General features: G+C 44.8%; 1 long non-coding RNA gene across 2 annotated transcripts in view; it reads right to left on the reverse strand.

The window, feature by feature from the left end:
- Nucleotides 1-16,688: 16,688 nt before the first annotated feature.
- Nucleotides 16,689-24,604, reverse strand: part of LOC140204104 (uncharacterized) — a 119,102-nt gene continuing 111,186 nt past the window's right edge. For both annotated transcript variants that reach the window (XR_011887532.1, XR_011887531.1), the window contains one exon: nt 16,689-17,113. This is a non-coding gene — a long non-coding RNA (uncharacterized lncRNA). The remainder of the gene's footprint in view (nt 17,114-24,604) is intronic.

The following is a 24,604-nucleotide window of genomic DNA, read 5'->3' on the forward strand; positions in this document are numbered from 1 at the left end:
GATGAACACCTGAGCCAACCCTGCAGCCGTCGTCAATGTTAGACGGACGACCTCTGGCTACCAGGAGGTACGGTCTACATGGTAAGGAGGTGCATGAAACCGCGGGGGGTGCGGGGGGGTAGCAGACCAACAAGGTCCACAATGACATGGTCAAACCGTCAGCAAGGGACCTCAGAAGGTGTCAATGGCGCCTGAACATGATGGTTAATGTCTGACCACTGGGACTGCACACAGGCTGCAGTCCAATCATGCGTGTCCTTTCTGAGGTTGCGCCAAACAAACTTCAGTGCAGCCAGTTTCTGTGAGGCCTTCCAGTCTGCATGTGAGAGGCCATGTATGGAGTCAAAAACCGTTCTTCTCAGTCTGCAGGCACCTTAGGGCGAGGGTGACTGGTTTAGACATCGCACAGAAGAGAAACTCCAGCTTCCCTGAACTTAATGTTAGCTAATTGCAGGCTCGAATCTGCTGTTGGATAAGCCTAGACCTCAGAGTCACCTGCCATGCCAGCATAGTCAACCCATATGGGAATGGCCTCAATGGCTGGCCATGAGAGGCAATCAGCCATGACATTATTTTTCCCCTTTGATATGTTGTATCAATTGTGAACTCTGACATGTAGACCAGGAGACATTGCTGTTGTGCAGACCAAGGGTCTGATATAGAACATAGAATAGTACAGCACAGTACAGGCTCTTCGGCCTACAATGTTGTGCCGACCCTCAAACCCTGCCTCCCATATAAGCCCCCACCTTAGATTCCTCCATATACCTGTCTAGTAGTCTCTTAAACTTCACTAGTGTATCTGCCTCCGCCAGTGACTCAGGCAGTGCATTCCACGCACCAACCACTCTCTGAGTAAAGAAACCTTCCTCTAATATCCCCCTTGAACTTCCCACCCCTTACCTTAAAGCCATGTCCCCTTGTATTGAGCAGTGGTGCCTGGGGAAGAGGCGCTGGCTATCTACTCTATCTATTCCTCTTATTATCTTGTACACCTCTATCATGTCTCCTCTCATCCTCCTTCTCTCCAAAGAGTAAAGCCCTGGCTCCCTTAATCTCTGATCATAATGCATACTTTCTAAACCAGGCAGCATCCTGGTAAATCTCCCCTGTACCCTTTCCAATGCTTCCACATCCTTCCTATAGTGAGGTGACCAGAACTGGACACAGTACTCCAAGTGTGGCCTAACCAGAGTTTTATAGAGCTGCATCATTACATTGCGACTCTTAAACTCTATCCCTCGACTTATGGAAGCTTTCTTAACTACCCTATCCACCTGTGAGGCAACTTCCAGGGATCTGTGGACATGTACCCCCAGATCCCTCTGCTCCTCCACACTACCAAGTATCCTGCCATTTACTTTGTACTCTGCCTTGGAATTTGTCCTTCCAAAGTGTACCACCTCACACTTCTCCGGGTTGGACTCCATCTGCCACTTCTCAGCCCACTTCTGCATCCTATCAATGTCTCTCTGCAATCTTTGACAATCCTCTACACTATCTACAACACCACCAACCTTTGTGTCGTCTGCAAACTTGCCAACCCACCCTTCTACCCCCACATCCAGGTCGTTAATAAAAATCACAAAATGTAGAGGTCACAGAACAGATCCTTGTGGGACACCACTAGTCACAATCCTCCAATCTGAATGTACTCCCTCCACCACAACCCCCTGCCTTCTGCAGGCAAGCCAATTCTGAATCCACCTGACCAAACTTCCCTGGATCCCATGCCTTCTAACTTTCTGAATAAGCCTACCGTGTGGAACCTTGTCATGTGCCTTACTAAAATCAATATAGTTCATATCCACTGCACTACCCTCATCTATATGCCTGGTCACCTCCTCAAAGAACTCTATCAGGCTTGTTAGACACGATCTGCCCTTCACAAAGCCATGCTGACTGTCCCTGATCAGACCATGATTCTCTAAATGCCTATAGATCCTATCCCTAAGAATCTTTTCCAACAGCTTTCCCACCACAGACGTAAGGCTCACTGGTCTATAATTACCCGGACTATCCCTACTACCTTTTTTGAACAAGGGAAGAACATTCGCCTCCCTCCAATCCTCCGGTACCATTCCCGTGGACAACGAGGGCATAAAGATCCTAGCCAGAGGCTCAGCAATTTCTTCCCTCACCTCGTGGAGCAGCCTGGGGAATATTCCGTCAGGCCCCGGGGACTTATCTGTCCTAATGTATTTTAACAACTCCAACACCTCCTCTCCCTTAATATCAACATGCTCCAGAACATCAACCTCACTCATATTGTCCTCACCATTATCAAGTTTCCTCTCATTGGTGAATACCGAAGAGAAGTATTCATTGAGGACCTCGCTCATTTCCACAGCCTCCAGGCACATCTTCCCACCTTTATCTCTAATCGGTCCTACCTTCACTCCTGTCATCCTTTTTTAATTCACATAATTGAAGAATGCCTTGGGGTTTTCCTTTACCCTACTCGCCAAGGCCTTCTCATGCCCCCTTCTTGCTCTTCTCAGTCCCTTCTTAAGCTCCTTTCTTGCTTCCCTATATTCCTCAATAGACCCATCTGATCCTTGCTTCCTAAACCTCATGTATATTGCCTTCTTCCACCTGACTAGATTTTCCACCTCACTTGTCACCAATGGTTCCTTCACCCTACCATTCTTTATCTTCCTCACCGGGACAAATTTATCCCTTACATCCCACAAGAGATCTCTAAACATCTACCATATGTCCATAGTACATTTCCCTGCAAAAACATCATCCCAATTCACACCCGCAAGTTCTAGCCTTATAGCCTCATAATTCGCCTTTCCGCAATTAAAAATTTTCCTGTCCTCTTTGATTCTATCTTTTTCCACGACAATTATAAAGACCAGGGAGCGGTGGTCACTGTACCCCAGATGCTCACCCACTGAGAGATCTGTGACCTGACCCGGTTCATTACCTAGTACTAGATCTAGTATGGCATTCCCCCGGTCGGCCTGTCCACATACTGTGACAGGAATCCATCTTGGACGCACTTAACAAACTCTGCCCCATCTAAACCCTTGGAACTAATCAGGTGCCAATCAATATTAGGGAAGTTAAAGTCACCCATGATAACAACACTGTTATTTTTGCACCTTTCCAAAATCTGCCTCCCAATCTGCTCCTCTGTATCTCTGCTGCTACCAGGGGGCCTATAGAATACCCCCTGGTAGAGTAACTGCTCCCTTCCTGTTCCTGACTTCCACCCATATTGACTCAAAAGAGGATCCTGCTACATTACCCATCCCTTCTGTAGCTGTAATAGTATCCCTGACCAGTAATGCCACCCCTCCTCCCCTTTTTCCGCCCTCTCTATCCCTTTTAAAACACTGAAATCCAGGAATATTGAGAATCCATTCCTGCCCTGGTGCCAGCCAAGTCTCTGTAATGGCCACTACATCATAATTCCATTTATGTAACCAAGCTATCAGTTCATCACCTTTGTTCCTGATGCTTCTTGCATTGAGGTACACACATTTCAGCCCTTCTACCTTACTGTCTTTACACCGTTTATTCGGCTTCTCTTTCCTCAAAGCCTCTCTGTATGTTAGATCTGGCTTTACTCCATGCACTTCTTTCACTGCTCTATCACTCTGGGTCCCATCCCCCTCGCAAATTAGTTTAAACCCTCTCGAATCATGCTAGCAAATCTACCTGCAAGGATATTGCTCCCTCTCGAGTTCAGGTGCAACCCATCTAATCTGTACAGGTCCCACCTTCCCCAGAAGAGATCCTAATGATCTAAAAATCTAAAACCCTGCTCCCTGCACCAACTCCTCAGCCACGCATTCAACTGCCATCTCCTCCAATTCTTACCATCACTGTCACGTAGCACTGGCAGCAATCCTGAGAACGCCACCCTTGAGGTCCTGTTCTTTAGTCTTCTGCCTAGTTCCTGAAACTCACACTTCAGGACCTCATCCCTCTTCCTGCCTATGTCGTTGGTCCCAACATGTATCACGACTTCTGGTTGCTTTTGCTCTCGTACCAGGATATCGTCGCATACATGGTCATCGCATACGTGAGGGGTTTGTGGTCAATGGACGCTGCAAAATGGTGACCCATTTGAAGGCGGAGCTTAGGAGGGATAATGGCGACTCCTTTGCTTGCATCTTCAGAAGCAGCTTTATTTTCACCTTTGATGTCTTTATTTTTCCCTTTCAGGGTTATTTTGAAGACCCTGACCTGGAGTTGCAGGTAGGCTTCGGTTCTTTGCGGGAATAGGACTCGTTCTCGGGGTTCCGCGACTGGCCGTTATTCGGCATGCCAAGGGTTTGGCCTGATGGTGTCGATCGTGTTTGGAAGCCTAAAATCTCGGGGCTCTGGAGACGGGCGGATCGAGGGTCGGTGTCACAGCAGGAGACTTGTGTGTCATCGGGGAAGCCAGAAAATCTTTTGCTATGGGCCCGAAGATCCGAGGTCTTTGCGATCTTCGGTCACAGAGCTCGACAAAGGCCACGAAACGGACTTTTTAACATTGTAAACCAGCAGGTTGTTGTTATGTCTCCCGCTCGCTGTGAAAATGGGAGGTACACCTCCCTGTCCCTTGCCAGGAAGAGAGAGAACCTGTGGTTCGTCGAATGTCAGATGAAATGCGAAGCCTTTGGGGTAACTTTGGTCTGTGTCTTGCTATTGCTTAACAGACGCTTGGGCTCGGTGATGGTACCAACGTGCTTTTTTTTGCTGGTGGGGGGAGGGGGGGATCACTGCTTGCTGCCACTTACGCGCAGGAAGGGGGAGCTGGGGGGGGTCTTTGGGGTTCTCACATTTAACTGTTGTTCATTCTTTGGGGCACTCCCCTGTTTTCATGGATGTTTGCGAAGGAAAAGCATTTCAGGATGTGTATTGTATACACTGCTGACATTAAATTCGACCTTTGAACCTTGAACCTTTGAACCTCCAGAAGAAAATGAAAATGGCGGACAGCCAGATAGAGACTGAGAAGCTCATGGTCAAATGTGCTGTACTTCCTTTTGGGGGGGGTGGGGTCGGAGCTGCCAAGTGAAGAAGGCAAACGGCTGCCACAAGCCACCAACCAACTGTTCGTGCACAGCACGCACAGCAGCGTCTGAGGTGTCAGCAGTAATGGCTATGGGTGCTTTTGCACCAGTAGGATAATGTTGGAAAGAGTTGGTTTGGTATCATCAAATGCACTGGTCATTTCTGCTGACCAGTCAAGCAAGTTTTTTGAGGTATTACCTTCAAATGCACTATACAGGGGGAGCATAGGTTCAGCAGCTCATGAAATAAAGTGGTGATAGAAATTCACCATGCAGAAAAACTCCTGTTGTTTTTTAGTAGTGTGATGCAGTGGAAAATCCATAATAACAGCTACTTTTGATTGGAAGGGTTTCTCACCTTCTGCAGAGATGCGATGGCCAAGAGTCAATGGTTGACAACCTAAACTGGCATTTAGCAGGGTTAATAGTCAACCTGTATTGGCTTAAGCACTTGAAAAATGTGCAGAGATGAGATACATGTTAGGATTTGGATTCACTGGTGACAAGTATGTTATCCAGATAAACAAAAAGAGAATCTCAGCTTTTTAATACAGAGCCCATCAGCCGTTGGATAGTCTGTGCTGCATTTTTCAGCCCAAACAGCATGTGCAGAAACTCAAAGGCCAAATGGGGTTATCACAGCCATTTTGGGAATGGCCTCTGAGCACGCCATTTAGCAGGCATCTGATGGTAGCCGCTAATTAAGTTGACTTCAGAAAAAGTTAACTTTCCGGCTAAATGTGTTGAAAAGTCTTGGATGTGTGGGACCAGGTAACAATCAGGGGGTGGTGACCTCGTTATGGTGCCAGTAATCACTGCATGGGTGGCAACCACCATTGGACTAAGGGACCATATAGAGGAATGAAGACCAGGGACTATTCAACTGGCATACAATACCAAGTCTTTATATGTTGGCAAACTGTGCCTTCGCTGTTGCCAGCTTTTCTAGGTCCAGTCTACATTCATGGGAATGGATTGGCATGTCAGGTATGGAAATGTGGTGCTTGACCCCATGTTTTGTAACTGTAGTGGAGAATGTGGGCTTGGTGAGGTTTGGGAACTTGCCCAGCAGTTGAGTAAACTCATATGAGATGGTACATGCACTTGGCAGAGTCATTGTGGGGAATCCACCTGGGAGCAGGCTAACGACTCAAAGTCCTTGACGTGAACGAGCCAACAGTTCTTAAGATCGACCAGCAGTTCTTGGACATACAGAAAATCTGCACGAAGCAGTGATCTAGCTACTTTAGTCAGGACGAAGTCCCATGTGTATCATCACCCACTAAAGCAGAGTGTCACCCATCATGTACCGTTAAGTTTGCATCCTGCTGCCATTGGCGGGCTCCAGTGAGGTTTTGTCACTCTTTACCTTCTCATCAAGTGGCAGCACACTCACTTGAGCACACGTGTCACACAGGAAGCGTTGCCCTGAAATGAACAGTAGACGGCCCTGGCAGCTGGAACCCACAGTGCTCACAGACCTCTGATGTCCTGATGCGTGGGCACTGTCGAAGCGGTGAGGCGGTTGGCACTTCCTAGCATCCGTACCAAAGCGAGCGTGGCAAAAACTTGAGCCCGGCTGCATCTGTTTCACAGCCATGGGTGTCCTTATGTTTGGGACCTTGCTAACTGGGCTTACTGAGGCAAAGAAAGGAGGAGGAATGATGCATCACTGCCTGGCTGAGTGTAGACTATCACAACAAGCTCCCTCCTTCACAGGTGCATTAGCAAAGGTTATGCAAACTTGATCAGGCATTTGCTGCGTGACGTGTTCTTTAAAAATAAAGCAAGGTGGTGATTTCCCAGGAGAGACAGCATGTGGTCCATTAGCTACAAAGGCATAGCATCGGCGAGGTCAGGGAAGGAGAGCAACGTGTTTGGCTCGCTCAGACTCTGATAGTCCAAAAGTCCGTAAAAGATGAATTTTCAGCGATTGGTATTTATCGCGTTCAGGTAGGTGTTCCAGTAAGCTCACCACTCTCAGAACCGTGGAGTTGCTGAGCGATGCTACCAGATAGAAATATTTGGTGTTCATGGTGGTGATTTCTCACAGTGTGAATGGGCCTCGGCTTGTACAAACCAAACAACGGCATTTCGCTCCCAAAGCTCTGGCAGTCTTAAAGCAATTGCATCAGCTGACATGTTCAATAACTCTGAAATCATCTGAGAGCATTGTAGGCTTTCACAAATAAAAGAAAATGAGGCATTTTATGTTTGAGAAAAACCATAACAACTCATTTATTGTACTCCAAACAGATAACTCAAAATGTGTTCACAGAACTTCATGTAATACGTCATCATGTCAGACCAGCCTCTTTAAGTAAAATCCCAGATCAAAATTGGGGGTTGTGAATTATGTATGCTTCCTCCAATTACATTATCCTACATCACCATGACATGGCAGGAGATCTCCTTGCCAAAACAAAATCCATTGATGACCAAAGAATTAATTGTCAATAGGAAAAAGGGAAAAAAACAGCACAGATGGTTCTGTATGGTGAAATACAAGGAGCAAAAATAAAATGACGAGAGGAACTTAAATAGAAACATATGCACAAGAGATTCTGCAGACGTGGGAAATCTTGAGGTCCACACAGGGTGCTGAGGAACTCAGCAGGTGGGGACAATATTAATGGAGAGGTATACACAGTTGACGTTTTGGTACAAGACCCTTCATCAGGACTGGAACAGAAGAGAGAAGAATCCAGAAAAGTAGGTGGGGGGATGGAGAAGGAATACAAGCTGGCAGGTGACGGGTGAAACCAGGTGAGGAGGAAGGTGGGTGGGTGGGTGGCAGAGGAGGATTAATCAAGAAGCTAGGAGGTGCTGGATGGAAGAGGTAAAGGGCTGAAGAAGAAGGAATCTGTTGAGAGGACAGTAGACCATGAAATAAAGGGAAGATGGAGAGGCAGCAGAGGGAGGTGATGACCAGGTGAGGGGAGCCGGAAAGGGGAATGGAAAAGACGAAGCGGGAGAAGTTAGAGAAATCAATTTTCATGCCGTCAGATTGGAAGCTGCCCAGACGGAAAATGAGGTATTGCTCTCCAACCTGAATGTGACCCCATGGACCAACATCTCAGAAAAGGAATGGGAAGCTGAATTGAAATGAATGGCTCCCAGGAAACCCGCCTTTTGTTGTGGATGGACTGAAGGTACCTGACGGAGCTGTCCCTCAGTCTTCACCAGATCTTACCAATGTAGAGGGGGCCACACTGGGAGAACCAGACACAGTAGGTGACACCAATAGACTTGCAGGGGAAATGTTACCTCACCTGGAGGGACAGTTTGGGGCCATGAATGTGGTGAGGGAGGAGGTGAAGGGCAGATGTAGCACTTGTCCCACTTGCAGGGAAAAGTGTCAGGAGGGAGATCAGCGGAGAGGGTCGAGTGAACAAGTGAGTCATGGAGAGAGCAAACTCTGCACAAAGCAGTGTGTAGGGGAGAGAAAGATTCAAGATTCATTGTTGTTTAATCACAAATGTAAAGGGGAGCAAAGTAATTGCTACTCCAGATCTGATGCAGCACAAAGTAAACACATTCAGATAAAGAACACAATAATAAAAATACACAATAACTACCTGTACAAATACATAAGACAGCTAACATACATACATTTATTTTATGTCCATACAGTGACTCCAGGGACAGGAGTGCCTGCTCATAACATGACTCCACCAGGAAATGATAAAGTAGTGGTGGTTGGGGGTGTGGAGGGGTGGCTTAGTGGGTGGAGGATTGATCAGTCTTACAGCTTGGAGAAAGTTACTGTTTTTGAGTCTAGTGGTCTTGGCATGGATACTACGTGTTCTCCTCCCTGATGGGAGTGGGACAAACAGTCGATGAGCAAGGTGGGTGGGTTACTTTACAATGTTACTACCCTTTTCTGGGACATTTCTGTCCTTGATGATATGTCCTGGGTTAGTGCTAGTGATATGATGGGCAGTTTTGACTATCTGTTGTAAAGCCTTTCTGTCCGCCACAGTGCAGTTTCCATTCCATGCAGTGATGCAGCTTGTCAGGATGCTCTCCTCTGCATCTTCCGTAGAATGATGTGAGTATAGATGTGCCAAAGTCCAGCTTTCTTCAGCCTCCTCAGAAAGTAAAGGCAGTTGTGAGATTTCCTGATTGTGTAAAATGTGTTCTGGGACCATGAGAGGTTGTGCGAGGTGTGTACTCTCAGGAGATTGACACCGCCCCAAGTTTCCACTGTGTGCTGCTGATGTGAGGAGGGGTATGAGTGGTGAGAGTTCTCCTGAAGTCAATAACCATCTCCTTTCTCTTGTAGACTTTGGGGAAGAGGTTATTTGCCTAGCATAAGGCTTCATTCTCTTCCACCTCATCTCTGTAGGCCATCTCATCATTGTTGGTGATGAGCCCCACCACCGTCCCGTCATCAGTGAACTTGACAATGTGATCACTCGGGTGTTTGGGCAAATAGTTCTGTGTGAGCAGAGTGTGCAGCAATGGGCTCAGCACACAGTCCTGGGGAGGATCCCAGTCTGAGGATGATGGGGTGATGGGGAGGAAAGTGCAGTTGTGCATCCTGACTACCTGAGGTCCATTGGTTAGGCAGAACAAAACCCAGTTGTACATTGGTGCATTTAGACTGAGGAGTAGGAGTTTGTTCACCAAGGTCTGTGGGACAATAGTGTTGAATGCCAAACTGAAGTCCAGAAACTGCATTCTGACATAAGCGTTGTTGCTTGCTAGGTGTGTCAGGGCCAGGGGCATGACGATGCAGTGCCATCTGTAGCAGAGCGGTTCTGTCATTAAGCATATTGGTGAGTATCCAGTGTGGCAGGAATGGAGTTTTTTATTATCAGCTCTTCAAAGCACTTCATGATGATTGGCACCAGTGCCACTGGGCAGTAGTTGTTTAATTCTGACGGCGGAGAGTTCTTTGGTACAATCTTGCCTAGTGGTTGGAACTCATTGTAGATGGCTGAAATAATGGAGAATGATCTGCTGAATATGGAGCCTCGTGGGGTGGTAGGTGAGGACAACGGAAACCATATCCATGTTATGACGGTGGGAGGATGTGGTGAGGGCAGATGTGTGGAAAAGGAGGAGAAGCAGGTGCCCATAGCTACGCATTAGGTTTAGAGAAAGTGGGAGGAGCAGCTTTTATGGTGGTGGAAGGCAAAGCCCATTCTCTGAAGAAGGACAACACCTCAGATGTTCCAGAATGGAAAGCCTCATCCTGAAAACAAAGCCATGGAGATGGAGGAACTGAGAAAAGGGAATAGTATTTTTACAGGGGTTGGAAGAGGTATAGTCAGGATAGCTGGGGGACTCAGTAGGTTTAAAAGGGACATCAGTGGATAGTCTGTTTCCAGAGATGGAGACAGAGAATTTGAGAAAATGGAGAGAGATGTCAGAAATGGATCAAGTAAATTTGAGGGGAGGGTGGAAACTGTAGACAAAGTTGATGAAATTGATGAGCTCAGCATGGGTGCAGGAAGCAGCACCCATGACGTTATCAATGTAGTGCAGAAGGAGTTGGGGAGCATTACCAGAGTAGGCTTGGAACATGTCCTGTTCCACATAGCTGCTCTAAAGGCAGGCACAGCTGAGGCCCATGCAGGTGCCCATAGCTACACATTGGATTTTGAGAAAGTGGGAGGAGCAGAAAGAAAAATTGTTGAGGAGAGTGGTGGTGGAGGGGACCTGCTTAGATCTGTTTACCAGAAAGAAGCAGAGAGCTGTAAGGCCCTCCGATAAAGGGATAAATGTGTATAGGGACTGGACGTCCATTGTGAAAAGTTGATCAAGGGCTTGAGACTTAAACTGGTTGAGAACATGTGAAGTACTAGAGATGTAGATAGGAAGAGAATGAACCAAGGTGGACAATATGGAGTCATGGCATATGGACGTGACTTCAGTGGGTCAGAAGCAGGAAGTAACACTGGGCCTACCCAACACCCAGAGGTGTTGCTCTTGGGTAGGAGGTAGAAACAAGCCATGCAGGATAAGAGAACTATTAGATTGGTGGTGGTGGATGGGAGATCCGCAGTTAATGAGATTGGCGAATGTGTGGAAGACAATGGCCCGATACTCCTTGGTCAGGTCCTGTTCAAGGGGAAAATAAGAGGTGGTGTCTGAGAGTTGCTGCCCAGCCTCAGCCGGGTAGAGGTTAGTCTCTCAGACTGCCTCATCTGGGGGTTTGATGGTGAGGTTGGGATTGGCATGGTGTGAGTGGAGAGAGGGCAGTTCATTCAGATGGCATGTGATTTGATTAGGAGAGAGAACTGGTAATTCTGAGATGGTTGATGTTAACATCGACTGTTTAATCCTCTCCATAGTTCTGCCTAATGTGCTGAATTCCTCCATAAATAGAAGCTTGCAAATTATATTAAATCAATGCAAATCCTTTTACAATTACATCAAGACAAGAGAGTAGCACTCAAACAAAAACACTGAAATATAAAAATGACAATGTTGTTAAATAATTTGCGGAAGATGGTATGTCAGAATATACCAAGAACATGATCAAGGGCTGGAACTCACCAAATTTATCATGTATATGCAAAGTCACGATAATGAAGAAACTAATAGGACTGGTAAGAGTACATAATGCCTGTTGAACATGGTTGCATATTTGACAAGGTAATCTAATCAGTAGGTGAGGGAATATTTGCGAATGCTATAAATACAGATTTTTTCAAACACCCAGAGGACATTTGATTTACCCCTGAAATTAGCTGAAACAACAGGCATGAAGAAGGGTAAAGAATGGATAAAAGCTCATATTGAGAGAATAAGGTTGGTGCTGCCCCAGAATCAGTCTGGTTTAATATCACCAGCATACATTATGCAATTTGCTGTCTTTGTGGTAGCTGTACAATACAATACATAATAATAGAAAAAAATGTGTATTGCAGTAAGTATATATGGGGGGGGGGGGGTGGTCCTTAATGATGGATGCTGTCTTGAAGATGTCCTGAATGCTACGGAGGCTAGTGGCCATGACGGAGCTGACTGAATTTACAACTCTCTGCAGCTTTACTTTGATCCTGTGCACTAATCCCCCCATACCAGTTAGTGATCCAGCCAGTTAGAACGTTCTCCACAGTACATCTGTAGAAATTTGCGAGTGTCTTTGATGACATACCAAATCTCCCCCAAACATTTGGGTTGTACCCTCAACTATTCTCCATATTTAGTAATGATTTAGATGTCTGATTCCAAATTTCTGAAGACAGATATGTGTGCAGTGTTGTATGCAGTGTAGAAGAAAGGATGTGATACTGTTTAAGTCTGTCCTGGTCCAAGCATGTAGAATTCATGGTGCAAAACTCACTAATGCCTTTGCTTTATCAGGGGGCTAAAAAAAAATTGGTATGTAGCCATCAACCCTCATTAATTTTTATCAATTCTTCATAGAAGTCACCCTGTCTGGATGCATAATGGCTTGGTGTGACAACTGCACTGCCCATGAATGAAAGAAACTGCAGAGAATTGTCAACTCAGATCAGCATATCACAGAACTTGGCCTCCCCTCCATGAACTCTGTCTAAACTTCTCAAGGCAGCCAGCATAATCAACATCCCCACCCACCTGGACATTCTCTCTTCTCCCCTCTTCCATCAGGCAGAAGATTCAAAAGCCTGAAAGTACCTACCACCAGCTGCTTCCCCACTTTTACACGAATATTGAAATGGTTTCCTAGGACAATAAAATGACCTCACAATCTGACTCATTATGATCTTGTACCTGTACTTAACTTGCTCTGTAGCTGTTACACTTTATTCTGTGTATGCTATGTTTTTAGCTTGTACTACATCAATGCTCTGTGTAATGATTTTATCTGTATGAACAGAGTCCAAGAGAAGTTGTTCACTGTACCTCAGTATATGTGACTAAATAAAACAAATAGAAGTGTCATTTTCTACTCCAACATTCTAAAGAGGTTAAGTGATTAAGCAAAACTTTAGCTGTTGAATTCCATTATGTCAAATGGTAACTGAAAGGAATCAAGCTTTTTTTAAGCACAGTTACATATACAGAATGAGCTGCTGGACAGCGGAATTAAAGTAGGTCCATTTGTTTGTTCATTTGTTTCGTGTCATGTCCTATGACATAGGCAATCATGGTCTTTCCATGACCATGATTGTTCTTGGAAAATTTTTCTACAGAAGTGATTTGCCATTACCACCTTCTGGGCAGTGTTTTTACAAAATAGGTGACCCTAGCCATTAATAATACTCTTCAGAGATTGTCTGCCTGGTGTCAATGGCTGCATAACCAGATCCTGTGATCTGCACCGGCTGCTCATATGCCCCTCCACCACCTGCTCCCATGGCTTGTGACCCTGATTGAGGTGGGGTGCTAAGCAAATACTGCACCTTCTTAGCCCCTTGCCTCACGACCGGCCGCTTTTCGATACGCCATGGACACTGCCTGGAAGACTAGTGCACCTTCAGGGTGCCGGATTTTTGTGGCTCTGGAGACGGGCTGATTCAAGGCCATTGCCCCAGACTGGGACGTCATGGGAAAACACGGAACATGGGAGCAGCAGGTTATTTGCCGTGGGCTGTGTGTCCAGAGACCTGAGCCCCGGGGCCAACTCTCTGGGTGCAGAGCTCAGAAAAAGTGACAAAACAGACTGTTAACATCATAAGTCAGCGAGTTGCTTGTTCTGTCTCCCCTCCCGCTGTGAAATGGGGACAACTGTTTTTCCCTTATTAGGGAGAGAGAGCCTGTGGTATGTCGAATTACCAGGTGAACAAGTAGTCTTTGGAGTACTGCAAGTCTGTGTCTTTATTGATGCTTTGCTGCATGCTTGAGTGCTTGGTGAAGGGTGCCGATGCTTTTTTGCTGGTGGGGGAGAGGAGGCATTGTTGCTTTGCTCTGCTTGTGCTTGGGAGGGGGGAGTTCAGGGGGGCTTTGGGGATCTAACTTTTAACTGTCATTCATTCTTTGGGGCACTCCTTTGTTTTCATGGATGTTTGCAAAGGAAAAGAATTTCAGGATGTATATTGTATACATTTCTCCGACATTAAATGCACCTTTGAAACCTATTGAACCTTGCCCAAGGGTGACCTACAGGCTAGTGGAGGGAAGGAGTGCCTTACACCTCTTTTGAGAGAGATGTATCTCCTCCTTGCAGTTCCATTAACAACATTTAAAAGGTACTTGGACAGGAACATGGATGGGAAAAGTTTAGAGGGATATTGGCCAAACGTGGGCAAATTGGACTTCATTGGAATTGAGCACTTGGGCCTTTAGCTTGTTTTGTGCTGTGTGAGTCTGTGACTAAAAAAACTTTATGAATAATATTCAAATCTTAGAACCTTTAGCCCAGGAAGAGGATTTTAAGCTCATTGTGTCCATTTTGAATGTGGGCAGGAGTTCTGCCTCCAGCGGATGTGAGAGAGAAAATGATGTAATTGGGTTGGAGTTAGCAAAGAACACTGTGGGTTGAAGAGCCTAACTCCAATGCAACTCTTCCTAGCAATGAATCTCAGACCCCCACCTCACAGCCCAGGATGAAGATTATTTCTTTAGTTCCCTTTGTGTGGAACTGTTCACTGAGAAAATATACATACACAGGGGAGGTGCCTGGAAAAGTACAGACATAGGTTAAATGGTTACTAAAGAGCTAGCAATTTGGGATTGAGATGATGCACCCAGTGTAGGTGCATTGGTTTGACCAATACCTGACATACTGAGGGTAGCAGGTGCCTTTATTGTAAACCCTGGGCAGCATTCTGTACAGGGTTTCTGAAACCTGTAAGGAGAGGCTACAGGAGCAAGGGTTGCAATCTTTGTAAGGCTTTGAGCTATTATATTTGTTCATGTTGCCAAAGGAAAAGTGATAAGTAGGTGCAGAGAAACTAGTTCAGTAGAGCTTGAAAATTAGGACCCGGCCATAAGAGGAGAGAGGTTTGGAAACTGCCACAACAGTATGTATAAAGTGGAGATACTCTTTCACATTTGAAAAATAATTTTTTTACAGATTTTTTTTTGGAGTATTTTGTAAGGCCAGTCCTTTTTCCCCATCTCTAGTTACCCTTAAGATGTAAGATTTGAGCCAACTCCTTGAACTGCTGCAGTCCTTCTGGTGAACAAGCTCCCATGGTGCTATGTTTCCAAATCAGGATGGGGAATTACCTGGAGGAGAACCTGTGGGTAGTGGTGTTACCCTGTGCCTACTGCCCTTGTCATTCCTGCTGGGAGAGGTTGTGGATTTTGGAGATGCTGTCAGAGTAGCCTGGCTCAGTCACCATGGTGCATTTTTAAGCTGGTGCACCTTGTATAGCGGTGGATGAGGTACCAGTCCAGCAGGCTGTTTTGTCATGAGCTCCTTTAGAGTTATTGGAGTTACATTAATACAGGCATCATTCATTATCATAAAGCACATAAGTAGACCATAAGTCCTTAAGATATAGGGGCAGGATTAGGTCATTTGGCCCATCAAGTCTGCTCTGCTATTTCATCCATTTCCCTGTCAGCCCCACTCTCATGCCATCTACCCGTAACCCTTCATGATTAATTCTTGATTCTGACTAATCAAGCATCTCTCAACCTCTGCCTTAAACATACCACTGACTTGGCTGTTCAGCCTACACCATGCGTGCTGGCCAACAACTACCCATCTGTGCTTATCACGCTTATAACATTCCTTTCATTCCCTTTAGTTCAATGGGCATTTGAGTGCTCAGCTTAAATGTTATGAGAACATTTGACTTCACCGCTTTCTCAACAGTGCATTGCAGATGGCAATTACCCTGTGCTTGAGAAAAATAAAACTCTACCTCAGATTTACTTTTAACTCATTTTTTTATCTTAAGTCTGTTCTCGTGCTTTTAAACTCAATTATGGGCAAGAAAAATCTCTCACTATCAATCCTATCTATGAACCTCATCATTTCAGCCTCCTGGAGAACAAACCTATTCCGTCCAGATTAGGTGTCCTGATGAAGGGTGTCGGCCCAAAACTTCACCTGTATTCTTTTCCATAGATGCCTGCTGCCTTCCTGCAGCATTTTGTGTGTCTTGCTCGGATTTCCAGCATCTGTAGATTTTGTCTTGTTTCTAATCTGTCCAGTCTCTCCTCATAATCAAAACGTTCTATCCTGGAGAAAATCCTGGTGAATCGCCTTTGACTGTTTCCAGTGCTTTCACATGGCAGTCACTGTGTGCACAAAACTCCAAGTGTGGCCAAAACAATACTTCAAAATTGAGGCCAAGCCAATAATTTACAAAGTTATACCAAGACTTCTTTTCTATTACCTGCCTCAGATAATAAAGGCAAGCACATTGTGTATCTTCTTCACCACTTCATTGACCTACTCTGGCAATTTGAGGAATCTATGCACATATAAACCAAGTTCCCTCTGTTCCTCAAAACTTCCTGGGGCTCTGACATTCATTATGTATAATATACCCTTAGTGTAACTCCCAAAATTCATTATTTTCCACTTATCAGGAAGAAATTTCATCCAAAATTCCTCCATCCAACTTACTAACTGAAAATAACTTTAAACAGTCCTCCTTACTATCAATAACTTTACTAACTTCCATGTCACCTGCAACTCTCTAATTATACTTCCTGCATTCACACCTCTGTCACTGTCGCGAACCCCGTGACGGGAATAAAGAACCAGCAGAGGTGGAAAACACTTTGGACTCCAGTGTTGCTATAAACTAGTAATATTTATTAGTAACTACGCAATACAGTAATATAAATGTAGATAAATCAAACAAGTTAGCAATGATTACATAAAAGTAAGTGTGGAATATATATGTAGGAAAAACCAAGCTTCCTTACGTCTAGGGGTAAAAAGATACAGTCTTACGATGATGAGTAAAGTTCAGTTCAGTTCTTGGTATTTAGTTGTGTAGTGATGGAGGGAGAGAGGGAGAGATCTGAGTCTTCAGGTGAGCTGACGCTGTCGATCTTCTCGTCGTCCTTCGAAATCCTTTTCAAAGTCACCGACTGTGACTTTAACAAAAGGGACTGGTTTTCTGTGGTGGAGCTATACCCCAGGCAAGGGTGGCCACATGGACAACTCCCCACTAGTCAACCCTTTTCCTCTTTCCACTGCAAGAGCGATGGATTGATCCGCCTGATCGATCCTCCAAAATCCACTTTTCCTGCGGGCACAACAATGCTCATTCAATGTCCAAACATCTGTCTGAGGTCTATCATCTGACCTCCTATTTTATCTTCCTGTGCTGAGAATCAACTGTCATTCAAATAATCCCTCCTTCCTCTCTCTGTGAAGAAATGCAAGCAGGCAAAAATCCTTGAAGAAAGTGTCAACAACCTGCCGAAAATCTTAACATCGAGTGTCCATTAAATAACACTGCCTTCGGTCACCATAGCAACTTACGAGCTGCTCGGTGCTGTCTCCAACTCCAACTCAGTAGAAATCCGAAGTTACTTCCAGAGCCTTAAAGTGACAGTCCAACCGTTAGTCTTTGTCTCTCTCTCTCTCTCTCTCTCTCTTCAAACAAGCTGGTGTTAAATAACTCTCTCTCTCTCTCTCTTTTCAAAAGCACATTTCATAGGGGTAATAATTCAGGATCCCATCACAGTCACAAACTGCAAAGGTCCCAGCACCAATCCTTACTCTTAGTCCATCACACACCTGACTTGTGCTTTGTATATGTTGGAAAGGCCTTGGAATGTCAGTCACTCACCACAGGCCAACCTAGCCTCTGACTACTTTTGTAGTCATGGTACTTATGTGGCTAATCTGGGTGATTTGCAGTTTACTCAAGACCCAAGGACATTGGAAGTGAGAGACCTAGTGACAGAAAGGCCAGCGAGTGTCAAGGTAAGTGGTTGGATACTCTCAACTTGAAAAAGTCATTGCTCCATATTTCTGAAGCACAATCGATCTCCCAAATTAGACTCCAGTTTCAGACGCTTTTAAGAAAGACCATGCAAGGTTGCCTGGGCTTGAAGAAACTCAACTGGTCCAGATTCAGATACCAGATTGAATGCAGGTGGACTATAAGTTTAATCCTTTGTGCATTTCAAAACACTTGGAATAATTCAACTGTACGGCCTGTTCAAGAGCATTCATTTGGTGGGTTAGAGGCCACATATGGGCCAGATCAGGTAAGGGAGGCCAATTTCCTCTCCTGGAGATGTTAGTGAAACTGACAGTCTGGTGGGTTAGTAATACCTAGTCTGTTATTCATTAACTCTGATTAATCAACTATTACTCCTGATTAGTAAATATACATAAACCAGATGCAGTGAGCAGGAAAGGCAGGAGATTATGATTAGATCAAGGTCAGTCACAGTCATAGAGTTGTACAGTATAGATTCCAGCCCTTCAGCCCATCACATCAATGTTGACCATTTATACTAATCCTAGTTGCCTCCACTAATTCTATATTCGTCTATGCTCTGCTCATTCAAGTACCCATTAAAATCCCTCTTCAATGTATTACTGTTCTCATGGAGTGTTGTAGCAGACTTTAAGGGATAAACAGCCTTTGGCTTAATACAGACTGATGACACATTTCTTATTTCATCATATTTTTGCCTAGCTGCATGTAAGCAGCCGAGTTTTGTGGCACTGAGTGCCAAATTGGTTTAAATGCTGAGTAGCAATATGTTGCTTTGGAAATCATCTTTGCTGCAGTGTAATGGCAGCGTAATCTTGAAAGGCATTCAGTAATGTTGGGACAAAGGATCAGTGGAGTGGACACTGAGCAGTTCGTGGAGGTTAGCAGTGGAAGAGGTCTCAGAGAAGTAAGAGAAGTAAAGGTATGTAAGGGTTTGAAGAAATGGGAGAAGAATTCTATTATATTCCTGAAGTGAAAACCAGTAAAACAATGAAGTGAACAGGACTTGGGAAATACGCAGCAGAACAGAGTTTCACATGAGCCCAGTTGATGGAGGACAGCCCGGACAGAATTGGAACAGTGAATTTTTATCAGATTTAGGTTGTTTAGACTGGAAGCAGAGAATCTGAGCTGGCAATTCAATGTTTTCCCTGGAGGTAGTTACAGGATTTGATTTCTGGTAATGAGAACAGTGTTTACCCTTGCTGCTTCCTGTTTTCCCTTTGTGTCACTACATTCATCTCCACAGCCATCACACAAGAAACTCTGCACTAAAGCACTCATTCCATCTACACCAGAATCCCTTGAACAAGGCTATATCATAGATCTAAACACCCAGCCTACCAGATAATAGCCACACCTTTAATGAAGCAAATGGCAGATCACAGTTATAACAGGAATGCCTTTTACAAATGACCAACATTTACACCAGAAAAGAAATAGATAAGAGAATCAAGCATAACCTGAACCAATTCCTTGTCATGCTGAGACAATGAAATGAGTCACAGTATTAATTGCATAGTGTGTTATTAAATGATGTTTTGTGGCTGGAACTAGATATTAGGGAAAGCTCCACTGAATGTGTATTTCCTCATTATCTGAACTCTGATGCTCCAGAAGGACTGCAGATGATCCAAGGAGATGGCTCGAAGCTCCCTTCACAAGGGCAATATTGCCAGCATCTCTCAAATCCCATTTACAAATAACAATGGTCCACAACTCCATCTGCAGAAGTGTTGGGCCATTTTCACTGAGATACTCTGCTTACTTTGCATGTAAAATAAACCTTCAGCTCAATTAGAAATCATGATGCCGGTCTCCTCACAAATAAAAGCTTATAGGCGTACTTCTCGTGGGATCAGAGCATTACTGAGACACGGCACAACTGCAGATCCACTGTAGAATGAGAAATCTGACACTTCTAACCAAAGGTCTCGGACCTGACGTTAATCTCCATTTCTCCCTCTCTGCTGATGTGCCTGACCCACTGAATGTTTCTAACACTTACTCCTTTTCTTCTTGGCTTTCAATTGGAACCAAGAAGAGGCCTCTCTGATCTTACACAGATCCCATTTGTACTTGACCTTATCCCATACAAGGGGCTAGTGGCAAAATGGGCAGTGTGGCCGCCCCATGGCTCCAACTACCCAGATTCCGTCCTAATTTTGGGTGTTGTCTGTCTGGAGTTTGCATATTTTTCGTGTTCACTCCAGTTTCTTTCCTACATCCCCGCAATGTGCTGCCTCGTAGGTAAACTGGCTGATGTCAACTGCCCTTGATTTTGGGTGGCAGGAGAATCTGTGGGATGATGAGTTTGGTAGATGGTAGGAGAGAACAGGTAGGGGAATAAGTTGGGGGACAGGGTTGATGAGATTGCTTTGAGAGCCAGCATAGATACAATGGGCTGAATGATCTCCTTCAATATGGTGAGCAAATAATAGGAATATTACATATTTTTTAATGTGAGGTCTTTACTCATCGCCCACCCAGAGGAAGCTGGTGGTTATTTCCAATCACACTGAGTCTGACAGCTTCAATTTCAGAACCACCGGTCTGTGCCTCAACTCACGTAGACTCCAATAAGAGAAGTGCAAAGAGGAAGATGAATCTGCACTCATCTTTAGCCACAACCCTGGATCAAAACCCCTTGTTGCAGAACAAAACCTCTTGTCTGATTCACCATACCTTGCAAAGAAAAAGCACAAACTCCTGGGCAGTGGCTGGATTAAGGAGCTCTGTGATAGCTCTTAATAAAGACAGGGAGATTGGGCTCACAGTGCATCTTTCATTATCCCATATGGAAACTTTAGTGCTTGTTAGAACAGGAAGTCAGCAACAGCATGTTTGAAGCTAGGGCATTATAAATTCTTGGAAATCTCTTCTGCATCCATTTTTAGAATGGTGTTTTTGTTGTTTGTGGAGAGATTAAATATTCAGGGTCTGGATTCGTCAGAGTTTAGATGAGTCAGAGGTGACCTCACGGAAATGTACAAAAATTATGTCAAATAGATTTGGGAGTTATGTTTCTCTAACACCTTATACTCACTGCACTGAAACACAAGAGATTCTGCAAGTGCTGGAGATCTTGAACCTCACGCACAAAATGCTAGAGGAACTCAGGACTTGCTGAAGGGTCTCAGACCAAAACATTCAACGCTTATTTCCCTCCATAGATGATGCCTGTCCTGCTGAATTCCTCCAGCATTTTATGTGTGTTGCTCTGGATAAACATGTTGCACTTATTGACAATACAGTTATCTGTAATTGTAACATGTTATTCTACATTCTGATACTGATGTACTGGTGTGATTAAATGATCTGTATGGATGGCATTCAAAGAAATCTTTTTCACTGTACTGTATCTCAGTACACGTGACAATAATAAACCAGTTTAACAATTTATTTCTCAGATTTACCATTGTACTTACCAGAACCCAATATACTCTACTCACTGGAGCCCAACAGTTTGAACTCATTGGACATCCAACATTTTCTATTTACCAGACCCAAAGCACTATTCTTATGGGACCCCAACAGCTTCTACTTTCTGGATCCCAACACTTTGTACTCACTGGCTCCAATACACCATGTAGTTCCTAAACTCCAACACACTGTATTTAATCACTTCAACAGCTTGTACTTGGCCTAATGAACCATTACATTGGCTCATTTTCCATTAACTTGGCCGAATGCAGGGCATGTCTGACAGCCCTGCTCCACACAACATTACATGCTCGCATCCAGATATCGTCACTCTGTTCTGCCCTCCTTAACCCATCGACCACTACTGTTCATCTCTATGGCAACACGAGCCTCACTCTATTACAGAAAATCACTCTGTGCTACCTACCACACTGCACACATTCTCTGCCGCTCAAAATTAACTCGTTTTTCTCTCTTTCTCTGTTCTGTGTACAGATCTTCAAAATGAAGTATTAACCCCATTTCTGTTTCTGAAGATGCTGACCTGGCCTGCTGAGAGCTTCCAGCATTTTATTACAGAATTTAATTGAACTTTTTTAGGGAAGTTACACTGCAGCTGTGTACAACACTGCTGAGGCCAAAACGGAGTGCTGTCTGAGTTCTAATAAACACTATGTGATCCATCAGGGAGGATGTGCAGGAGATTTACAAGGGTGTTGTCAAGGCTGGAGAGCTACAATGTAGATGAGAGACTGATGCTACTGGAGATTTTTTATTGGAAGAGAGGTAAGGAGAGATTTATTTGGGTTTGATCTCACATGCATACGAAGTCCAAAGAGGATGCATGGGCAGAGCAAACTGAGCAGAGAGGGCTATGGGACAGGGCATTGATTCCAGACACCTGGTTGGTTAAAATTATGTCTTTCTCTGCTTGAGGGGATGGAGGCAGAAATCTCATGAACCCTTGAAGAGCCATGGCCCACAATGCAATGTACCAGGAGTTGATGGGATTGCTCTCAATTGTTGAATCGGACCCCAAGTTGCACAGGTAAATATTTCTCAGTACAGTAGGGGCTGTGTATCTAAGAGCAATAATTGATTTGTTCCACGGGTAATATTGGAGATGATCACTGCCGTCGTACTACACATCCATTTATCCATTCATACACTGGCGGTTTTCCAGCCCTGCTCCTGTCCTGGGCATGGGCATTGACACATAGTTGTGTTAGAGAGGTGAAAGGAATGGGTGTGACTGACCCCACACACCCAGCACCTTCACTGACCTTCGTATGTCTGGATAGTGTTGAGAAGAGGAACACCGCTGTCTCTGATCAAGAGATACTAGAGCAGAAAGGAGAAGCTAATGAACTCACTGATTCACGTGGATGTAATGCAAGAAGAAACCACATGAACAAAGAAACACAGTTCGCCTACCAGACCCGGCTAGAAGTTGAGGATGCCATCGTCTACCTGCTGAACCGTGTCTACGCCCACCTGGACAAGCCAGCGAGCACTGTGAGGGTCATGTTTTTTGACTTCTCCAGTGCGTTCAACACCATCCGCCCTGCTCTGCTGGGGGAGAAGCTGACAGCGATGCAGGTGGATGCTTTCCTGGTGTCATGGATTCTTGATTACCTGACTGGCAGGCCACAGTACGTGTGCTTGCAACACTGTGTGTCCGACAGAGTGATCAGCAGCACTGGCGCTCCACAGGGGACTGTCTTGTCTCCCTTTCTCTTCACCATTTACACCTCGGACTTCAACTACTGCACAGAGTCTTGTCATCTTCAGAAGTTTTCTGATGACTCTGCCATAGTTGGATGCATCAGCAAGGGGGATGAGGCTGAGTACAGGGCTACGGTAGGAAACTTTGTCACATGGTGTGAGCAGAATTATCTGCAGTTTAATGTGAAAAAGACTAGGGAGCTGGTGGTAGACCTGAGGAGAGCTAAGGTACTGGTGACCCCTGTTTCCATCCAGGGGGTCAGTGTGGACATGGTGGAGGATTACAAATACCTGGGGATACGAATTGACAATAAACTGGACTGGTCAAAGAACACTGAGGCTGTCTACAAGAAGGGTCAGAGCCGTCTCTATTTCCTGAGGAGACTGATGTCCTTTAACATCTGCCGGACGAGGCTGAGGATGTTCTACGAGTCTGTGGTGGCCAGTGCTATCATGTTTGCTGTTGTGTGCTGGGGCAGCAGACTGAGGGTAGCAGACACCAACAAAATCAACAAACTCATTCGTAATGCCAGTGATGTTGTGGGGATGGAACTGGACTCTCTCATGGTGGTGTCTGAAAAGAGGATGCTGTCTAAGTTGTGTGCCATCTTGGACAATATCTCCCATCCACTACATAATGTACTGGGTGGGCACAGGAGTACATTCAGCCAGAGACTCATTCCACCGAGATGCAACACAGAGCATCATAGGAAGTCATTCCTGTCTGTGGTCATCAAACTTTTCAACTCCTCCCTTGGAGGGTCAGACACCCTGAGTCAATAGGCTGGTCCTGGACTTATTTCCTGGCATAATTTACATACTACTATTTAACTATTTATGGTTTTATTACTATTTATTATTTATGGTGCAACTGTAACAAAAACCAATTTCCCCTGGGATCAATAAAGTATGACTATGACTATGACTGTGACTAACTCTCCAGGTTCATTAAGGTAGTTGCTCTGATTTTTGGACAAGTCAGCACAGTACAGCTTTGAAACTCTGTCTGTCTCTCTCTCTTACACACACACACACTCTTACACATCAAAAAATAGATATGCACACATAGACACACAGATACACACACACATATATACAAACAGCCATTCAGACAGACACACACAAACACACACATACTCAGATATGCATATACCTGTAAACATGCAGACAGTCACAGTTACATGCACACAGATACACACAGACACACAGAGACACACATAGACACATATATACAATCAGCCACTCAGACAGACATACACAAACACCAACACTCAGATATGCATATTCCTGTAGACACGCAGTCGCAGTTACACACACACACACACACACACACACACACACATACACACACACACACACACACATAGACGCACATAGGCACACATATACAATCAGCCACTCAGACAGACATACACAAACACCACCCTCAGATATGTATATTCCTGTAGACACACAGTCGCAGTTACACACACACACACACGCACACACGCACACACATATACACAGATACGTTTTCATATACACATGTGCACACACAAATACCCAGACAGATGTCCATACACAGAGGATCACTGACATACACACACACTCTTCAGAATTCTCACAGAGAGCCTCCTCCCACACTAATATGCATCC

This window comes from Mobula birostris, chromosome 10 (genome assembly GCF_030028105.1).
Source record: "Mobula birostris isolate sMobBir1 chromosome 10, sMobBir1.hap1, whole genome shotgun sequence".
Taxonomy (NCBI): domain Eukaryota; kingdom Metazoa; phylum Chordata; class Chondrichthyes; order Myliobatiformes; family Myliobatidae; genus Mobula; species Mobula birostris.